This window comes from Aphis gossypii, chromosome 1, assembly GCF_020184175.1.
Source record: "Aphis gossypii isolate Hap1 chromosome 1, ASM2018417v2, whole genome shotgun sequence".
In the NCBI taxonomy this organism is placed as follows: Eukaryota; Metazoa; Arthropoda; class Insecta; order Hemiptera; family Aphididae; genus Aphis; species Aphis gossypii.
Genome location: NC_065530.1, coordinates 53,455,435 through 53,464,332, shown reverse-complemented (window position 1 = coordinate 53,464,332; position 8,898 = coordinate 53,455,435). Strand labels below are relative to the sequence as shown.

General features: G+C 28.7%; 1 long non-coding RNA gene across 1 annotated transcript; it reads right to left on the bottom strand.

Annotated features, from left to right (window-relative positions):
* Positions 1–2,346: 2,346 nt before the first annotated feature.
* Positions 2,347–5,583, bottom strand: LOC114120968 (uncharacterized). The gene is made up of 2 exons (XR_007603258.1): positions 4,785–5,583; positions 2,347–3,317 (listed from the first exon to the last, which is right to left on the bottom strand). It is a non-coding gene; the product is annotated as an uncharacterized LOC114120968 (long non-coding RNA).
* Positions 5,584–8,898: the final 3,315 nt, after the last annotated feature.

Here is an 8,898-nt window from a genome sequence, read left to right as displayed (position 1 = left end):
AATATGTCGTTTGAAAATTATTTATTATTATAGTCACGATTGACCATAGTGACGCATAACAAACATCAATATTATCATAACATAATCTATTATGTAAAGATTCAAAGGATTTATAAATTTATGACTTTGCGGGGCTTATACAATATTTGCTTGTTATCCCGTATTACTAAAACGTTTTTAATCCATCGTTAGGTATATTGTTTTATACCACCTGCACCCTGCACCCTAAAAATGATCTCTAATCAGTGATCAGTAATCACTATAGTATAGCAAAACACAAGGTAGGTTATACATGCCATTAACACACTATTATACTGGTCAAAGATAAATATTTATATTAATATTTATATATATTTGCAATGTCCCCCATAAAAATGCTGTTGTATTTACCCCACTTGAGTTGCATGTTTGTCATCACTATTATACCTTATTTATTATTATCAAGTTTAACATTGTACATTATTATATATTAATTTATTATCATTACGATTCTCTATTATTCCGTAGACAATACCTAATATCTAACGTGGTTGGTTTATAGAAGTGGTTAGGATATAATATACATTTTATTCACGAGTACTTAAATTTTTCATACCGACAAGTGTTGACAAGCGTTGACAAGTGTATCTTTTTATTCTCAATATTGTGTGTTTAATGTTTATGTAAAAATGTTATCCTGCAGACTGTAGCGATAGGTGTAAATATAAAATTTTGGTAGCAAGTTTTGCGGTGTATGTCAAATGTCAGATATCACTTTGAATTACTATTAATCAAAAAAAAAAACAATCTCTTTAAGCGATACACACAAAGTAATAAAAGAGAACATAATATTATGTAATATGTATAGTAGTATATAAATAGTAATAATAATATCATATTGATATTATGATTGATATAATAATATACATTTTCGATAATTTTATGATGTATCAATTTAAACTGAAATACCAAATAAAGCTTTTTATATTATTCATTTATACTATATTAATTGGCTTACGATTCACTGTATTTCTGCATTTCAATTGTTTGAATGACAGATTTTTTTGTTATTTTTATAATAATTTTATAAATAAAACGATAGAAATTAGGTAATCCCTATGCTATACAGTTGGTTTCGACTTAAACCGTAGTGTTGTAAATATATGATATATGACATTAGCTCTGACCAGGAGCTATCTACGCCAGACGGCTTAACAGCAGCACTACCTAATTAGTAACTTAGTATAAACATTTTAATAATACTAAAAAACTTAAAAATCACTCACATTTTTACATAGGGCCATTAATATTAAAAAAATTATCTATTATAATGATGTTCAGTAAAAAAGGAAATTTCTCATTTGAACCACAGATGTTTGTATCACAACAGAACACTTCTTCAGTACAGTGAAAAAATCTCAAAAATTTTAAAATATGGTGTTGTATATATAAAAAAAAAATTAGAATTTGTATGAATTGTATAATAATATATAAGGTAACCAATTAGAGATGAGCACTGAGCATGCATTAATAAATCACCTTGTTAATATTAATATTAATAGGTATTTTTGCTATTATTAATATTTTAGGGGCGTACAGTTTTCTACTAAAAAAATGTAATACCCCCCACCCTCATGGAAAATTCCTAATTACGCATTGTACATATTTTTATATATATCAAACTATAATATTGTTTTAATGTTTATTATAATGTTGTTATAATATTATCTTTATTTATTTTTATTATCGTATTATCTTTAATTTTATATCTAATATAATAATTGATAATAGAATAGTAAATAGATAGTATGAATGTACTACGATGAGTATAAATGATAATGATACATTTGATGTCAGCTATCAGTAACCACTGAGTTGCAGTTAGAATCGTATACATAATATATATTTAATACATCTCAAAAAAACAATTTAATATAGTTAAGAATTTATGTATACATTTTAACTATCAATTCATAGTAGACTGCATGTTAATTAATAATTGCATACTTTTAATACGATTTTTCATGTATGAATATCTTTTTATTTTAATAATTCATATTTTAATTATGAGTTTCTAATAAGAGTATAGGTAAATTAGGGCCAAATTTGAAATGAATGAATACTGAATAGGATAAAAATAAATTCGAATACCGCATTACAAAATCTTATGATTAAATAAATATATCTTATTCAAAAAATTATATTTTAAAATATAATTTTTTTTCTATAAGTTACGAATTGTTGTTATACATATAATCCATATAGGTAAGTTAGGTACCTATAATAACAACTTTCATTTTAGGATATTTTTTATCAAGTTGCAAGTCTTTTTTAAATTATTGTTAACCAAATAAAAACACCCAAAAATAAAAGTTAAATATTAAGGTATTAAATCAGTCTATTAATATCATTTAGGTATAATTAAAAGTAAATACTAAATATAGGATATCGATAAATACAACTATCACTTTACAAAATATTATAATTAATCATATTTTTCTAATTCAAAAAATTATACACTAACTTGTAAACAATATAATGTATAATAATACAAACTTTCATTTTAGGATATTTTTCATCAAGTCGCAATTATGTAAATTACTGCTCACCTCATGAAAAGCACCCAAAAATAAAAGTAACATATTTTGTTATGATATATAATTAATGTTAATTACGAGTAAATACTTAGTAAGATAAATACAAATTTAAACATCACTTGATTAAACTTTAAGATTTATTAAACACATTGTTTCTTATAACAAATTTACATATAACAATTTAATAATACAATTTAAATTATTTTTTCTTATAGGTACGAAGTATTTATAACATTATCGTCAAGTTGGTTTTTTTTATAAAAATCTTAGAACAATTTGGTAGTATTCATTTTTTTAAATGTTTGAAATTAAACGTTGAAATATAATATAGGTATGTAGTTATAATTATTGTTTGTATATTTCAGTCATAAAAAAGTACATAACATAATTTGTTTTATGTTGATGATCAGTGCTTATAAATATTTATATATATATGATATATATATGTATAATAAGTACAAAATAAATGTATAATATGATATAATATAATATATATATATTTAACAACTAAGCTGCCGTCGGGGCCACCACACATGGACGATAAAAATTCTGGTCGTAAGGAATATGCACCACACAAACCTCTCTAGAACCGAATTTGTCGCCGTTTTTCAAACAAATTCGGATCTACAGGGTAGATGTAGAGCATCACTACACCGAAGACGGACGGTTTCCATAACCACCGTGTGATGATGATGAAGATTGGTGGCCCTCTGTACAATTACCACTCGACCAAATGGTACTCTGAAACAATACGAAAGAAGAAACAAAAAAGGTTAACTATATTTTGTGAAAGATAAAGTATAATAAAAAAATGAAATAAAAGTACCTAACATCAAACTATTTCGAAAAAAAAATAAAAAAAAGTAACGGCGGTGACTGGTGTATTTATATCGTATTTATATATATATATTGTGTGTACGCGGATAGTATTCGCACACAAGCTTTATGCTGTCTGTCCGTGATTTCATCGCGTTAGTCATCGTCATTGTCCCCCCCTTTTTACACATGACCGCGATGTGTCAACGAACTCTCTCCCTTCACCCTGCATTACACACGCAAAATAAAAAGGGTCGCCGCTTACATGCAGAAGGGTCCGCAATTTTTTTTTTTTTTTTTTAATCTCGTTTTCTCGTCATATTATTTTATTTTTCTCTTTCACACAACGACAACGAAAACGACAATTACTATTCGCTTACTCTCTCTTGCAACGATAAATCGTTTGTAGAGAAATAAAAACAAAAAACACGACACACGCGTAAGTACAATATATTATATATACGCGACACACCCCTACGCCCCCGTACTCCACTCCGCCACTACCGAAAAGGGTGAATCGTGCGTTCGCGATCAATACTCGATGGTGATGAGGAACGGAGGTGTTGCGAGGCGTTGGCGTCGACGGCGACGGCGTCGGGCACGAGCGCCGCTGAATGCAAATTACTCAGCGCCGGGCGAGTGTACTCCGCCACCACCACCCAATACGATCCCACTTCACCCACCTGCCATGACCAAGCCGCTGACCGCCCTAACTGCAGCCCCTCTCCCGCGACGCGCCTAATCTCCGTGAACGCACGCTATCCGTACGTTTATTAACCGCCACCCGGTTTCCGTTATGTATAATAAGTATTTGAATAATAATAATAATAATAATAATAAAAAAATGATTAAACCCTCGTTTTCGTACATGGATATTAATGCATTTATATATATATATGTAATATGTATACTATAACTATATATATATATCTATTATAATAACCATTTGCACCCGATTCGTACAATTTTATTATAATAGTATTGAGTATGTAATAGGTATGTGAACTCTATAATAGTATACTTTACACGTTTAATTTGAATAATTTTTATTTTATGTATGCGAGATTAATATTATATTTATTGAATAAAATATAAGTTTTAAATTAAGTTAAACGTTAAAAAAAAATAAAAATAAAAATAAAATGTTTTTTTCTTGACGTTTAAATTCTATGTAAGTAATAATGTAAAGTATATATTATTTCCATAAAAATAAACTATACCAGTACTAGCGTACAATATTTTATATAACATATTATTATCGTAAAAAAATATAATAGAACGTTAAGTTAGGTAAATATGTATATTAAAAAAATAAATAAATGGATAAAAGAATAAAAATATTATTGAAATTATTTAAATAAAATAAAAAGTTTGAAAAGTGTTCATGCTTACCATACAGTCGTGTAGTACGACCGGACAGTAGCAGCGGTGACGTCAGTAGCGGTGGAGTGTCCCGCTCGGTGAGTGAGTCATCATTGGTGACGACAAGAGCAATGCGAGAGAGGACCTGCTCGCTGGCTGTCGCTGACCAGAATGAAGAGAGTGAACAGTCGTGTTGTCTGCCTAGAGTCTGCCGTCGGAGTATCGCACGTCGGGCGTTGGTTTTTCGGGGTTGCTCGGTGGTCCCGGCTCGTCGGGCTGTATCGATCGGGGCGGCGGCGCGCCCTTTTCTCGGACCAGGACGTGCGTGGAGGTAGGGTGATTTTCGAACAGTGCGCTGCCTGGTGGCCACGAGTAGAGGTCACACGCAGACTCCCAGTGTACACATCTTCCTGCAATCGGCGACCCTTCCGAAATCATCCCTCCGAATTTCACCCCGCCAAATAACCCTCGTCGACGCCGCGGTCTTTGCCGTATTTCGTCCACTACATACTTCGTCCTGCTCAGCTAACCACCGCTGCTACCGGCTCAGCCGCTACGCACCGCTCGAACGCTCGGTCGCTCACCCTCCGACCGCCACAATGCTCTGCTCGACCACTCCGCCGTTGCGATCATCTGACCCTCCTCGCGCGTGTATTTATGCAAAGCTCGTAAATTACTTCTTCTTCTTCTCCCCCTCTTCCATTTCTTGCGCCCTTTATACTACCACTATACTCCTTCTCCTTCTCATCCTATTCCCTCCCTCCTCTTTCTCCTCTCGTCCATAGTTCCTACCTCTCTCGAGCCAACTGCCGCGTATATCCTACACTTTAACCCCTCGCGCACACGATCTGCTCTTTTCGACCCTCTTCCACTAGCTGCTATAGCAGCTCCCCTAAACAGACACACACAAACTTTACTATATGTATATAATGTTTATTTATATATATATATATATACATGGAGCTCTCGGCAACGACTACAATATAGATAGGTGGGTGGGAGGTAATGAAATTTGGTGTCGTTGTGGTGGTGGTCGGGTAGTAGTATTTTTGAGAGAGAGTTTCTCTCAGGGGGCGTCCTCATCCACGGTAACGGGTGCTAAAAAAAGGGAAATTTCATATAATATATATTTATATATATATATATATATTATACACGCAGTCTTTGCCTTTGTGTTGTTTTTTGTTGGCTCGCTAATTGCCTTGATGTAATCAAGAACCTGAAAGCGACCTTTAATGCCACCGTGATGTGCTCTGCAGAGTTGGATAAGATCGTCTCGTACATTATTATATTATGTGGTGTTTTTTCTCCTTCATATTTTTGTTCCTTATTCTGATGCTTTTTACAAGTATGGTTTAATATACCTATATAATAATAAGAAGAAGAATAATGTGTTTAATGTAATATTTTGATTATTATAAAAAAATATTAGACATGGCGGTATAAATAAAAATAAGAAGACTAACAAGTTTAATACATAAATATATTATTTTAACAAGAATAATGTGAAACGACTGCTGAGAAGAGGATAATATTAAATTAATGACTCGTGTACTATTTAATAATACAAAATACTATTATGTATAATATAAAGGCGTTGAAAATGATTTCAAAGTACCTACTATTGCGATAGTGGAAAGGTGCATTTGATTGTCATGAAAATCGTAATCAGAGACCATTGTGGAATATGAGAATCTCCAATAAATGTCTTAAATAGTTTTGTATATATATATATATATATATATATGTGTGTGTGTGTGTGAAAAAATCAGAAATTAAAATATTCCACATAGATGCCTACTATTGTTGTATAACTAACATAATGTATTTATAAATACGTATGTAGGTATGTTTATTTTCAAAAATAAAATGTATATTATGCGTGATCAAACAAGATTTTTTTTAAATTCTCAACGTGGATAGCAAATTATTTTGTAAGCTGTTAGGTTAGAAAATATAATACAAATACATTACAGATTTTTTTTTAGTAGTTTATTTGGAACCCATAAATTTAGTATTTATAGTATTTATATTTATACATTTAATAATATTTTCAAATGCAATGTTTTAAAAAAAAAATTCAATCTACTTTATTACTAATAGTAAATCAAACACTTATAATATAGTATAATATAGGCTGACAACTGTCTTTGCTCAGATTCGTTTTTCATATTCAATGATTATCATTGAATTTACATTTAATACATTACAATGACTTATATAATTATAAATTACTAGGTAAATTTGAATACTACAACTGTAAAATTAGAGTGGTTCTATATTCCATATTTTTAGATTCTGAAAGAAGCAATGAATGTATTGATTTTACACTGATGTGTGTGTATTTTTATATTTTATTTTTATTTTTAAATTTTTTTCTTGTGTCCGTATACACAAGTTAAAAATATGTTTTTCAACGTTGAAAGCATTTAGCTTAAACTTTTGAGAAGTAAAAATTAAAACTTCTAAGTATTTTTAAAATAATTTGGAAGAACAAATACAAAATGTAGGAAAAAGGAATTTTTCCATAAATTGTGTTTTTGAAAAAATCACTATTGTTTTAAATAACTGAAAAAGAAATAACTAAAGTGGCTAATTAACTACACAAAATGTTTATATGAGTATTTTATGTACATGTTACCATTTTTTAAAAAAGCTGACTATTTTTAATATACTTTTAAAATTACTTTTTTCAAATATTGTCGAAAATTTAATGCAAGTTGTTCATATGATAATTAAAAAATATTGAATTATATTATCTCAATATTTTTTTTTTTTGATTAAAGTTTTGAGAAATTATGGAGTTAGGTATTATTTTATTATAATAATTAACAATCATTATTTGTGGATACATAAACTTATTAAAATGATAATGTAATGTTTTAAATTTTAATAAAATATAAATTAACCTACTGTATTGCTAATAGTAAAATAAATTAATTTAATAGCGATTTTGAACAAAAGGCTGACAGACCGCGTGTCCGCTTTGAATTATTTTTTGTTTACAATAATATGATGACTCACTCGCACCTACTGTACCTATAGCAAATCAGAACTCAATGACCCACCTTTGTTTATAATTTAAACAACATAATTATCAAAAATAAGTATTTCAAGTTTAAATTTGAATAAATAATTACTTATTTTTTAAACAATAAATAACGTTGTTAATTATTTTGTTATAATTTAAAAATATTATTTGTGAGAACTCACAACTTTTAAGTATATTATATACTACTATGAGTTTTATTGTATACAAAATGAAACCTACCTACCTAATTATAGTACCTATTGTAATATTAAAAGAAAATTAAATGACTTTAATAACTATTATATTAAAAACTATGTCATGAAATGTATCTGGTAATATAGGTGGATAGACCATTTATATGTTCAATATCATTCTTCGTATCAATGATTTATCTTTAAAATAAATACATACATATAATAGTGACACACTCTACATCTATCTTTATAGTATACAACGAAACGGTATCCACTTAACTACCTTTTTACATTTTGACAGAAATTTATTTTTATTTTTAAAATAATTTCAAATTAACGTAATTTAAATCTACTTACAATTTATGTATGTACATTGTATACATATTAAATCATTTTTTATTAAAAAAAAATAGTCTCATTAACAGTATTTTAAATTATTAAAATGTATGTAAGTATAGAACAATACTGATTATAAAGATAAACATTATAATAACGGCAAAATTGTATTAAGTTTAAATAATTACTTTAATTATTAAAAATATTTTATGAATCTTATCATTAATTGTTTAAAATTAAGTAGACGAATAATATCCTTTAAGTAAAAAAATTGTTTGAATTGTTTATTTTATGTTTATTACATTTTATTAATCTGCAGTGTAAAAATATCTTCTGAATATTCAAACAATACAAAAATGATCTTTAATAAAACTCGCTTGGATAAAAAAAAAAATAAACAAAAAACACAAGAATAAAAATAAATGTTGGATTTAGATACCTACTTGAAACCATGTTTCAGAATTTTAATCTGAAAGAAATTATGACAAAAAAGAACATTTATTAAAAGAGGGTTCATATTTTTAATTACACATAAATGAACATAGAAGTGTTCAACTCTTGTTCAACGTTTGACGTACAATGA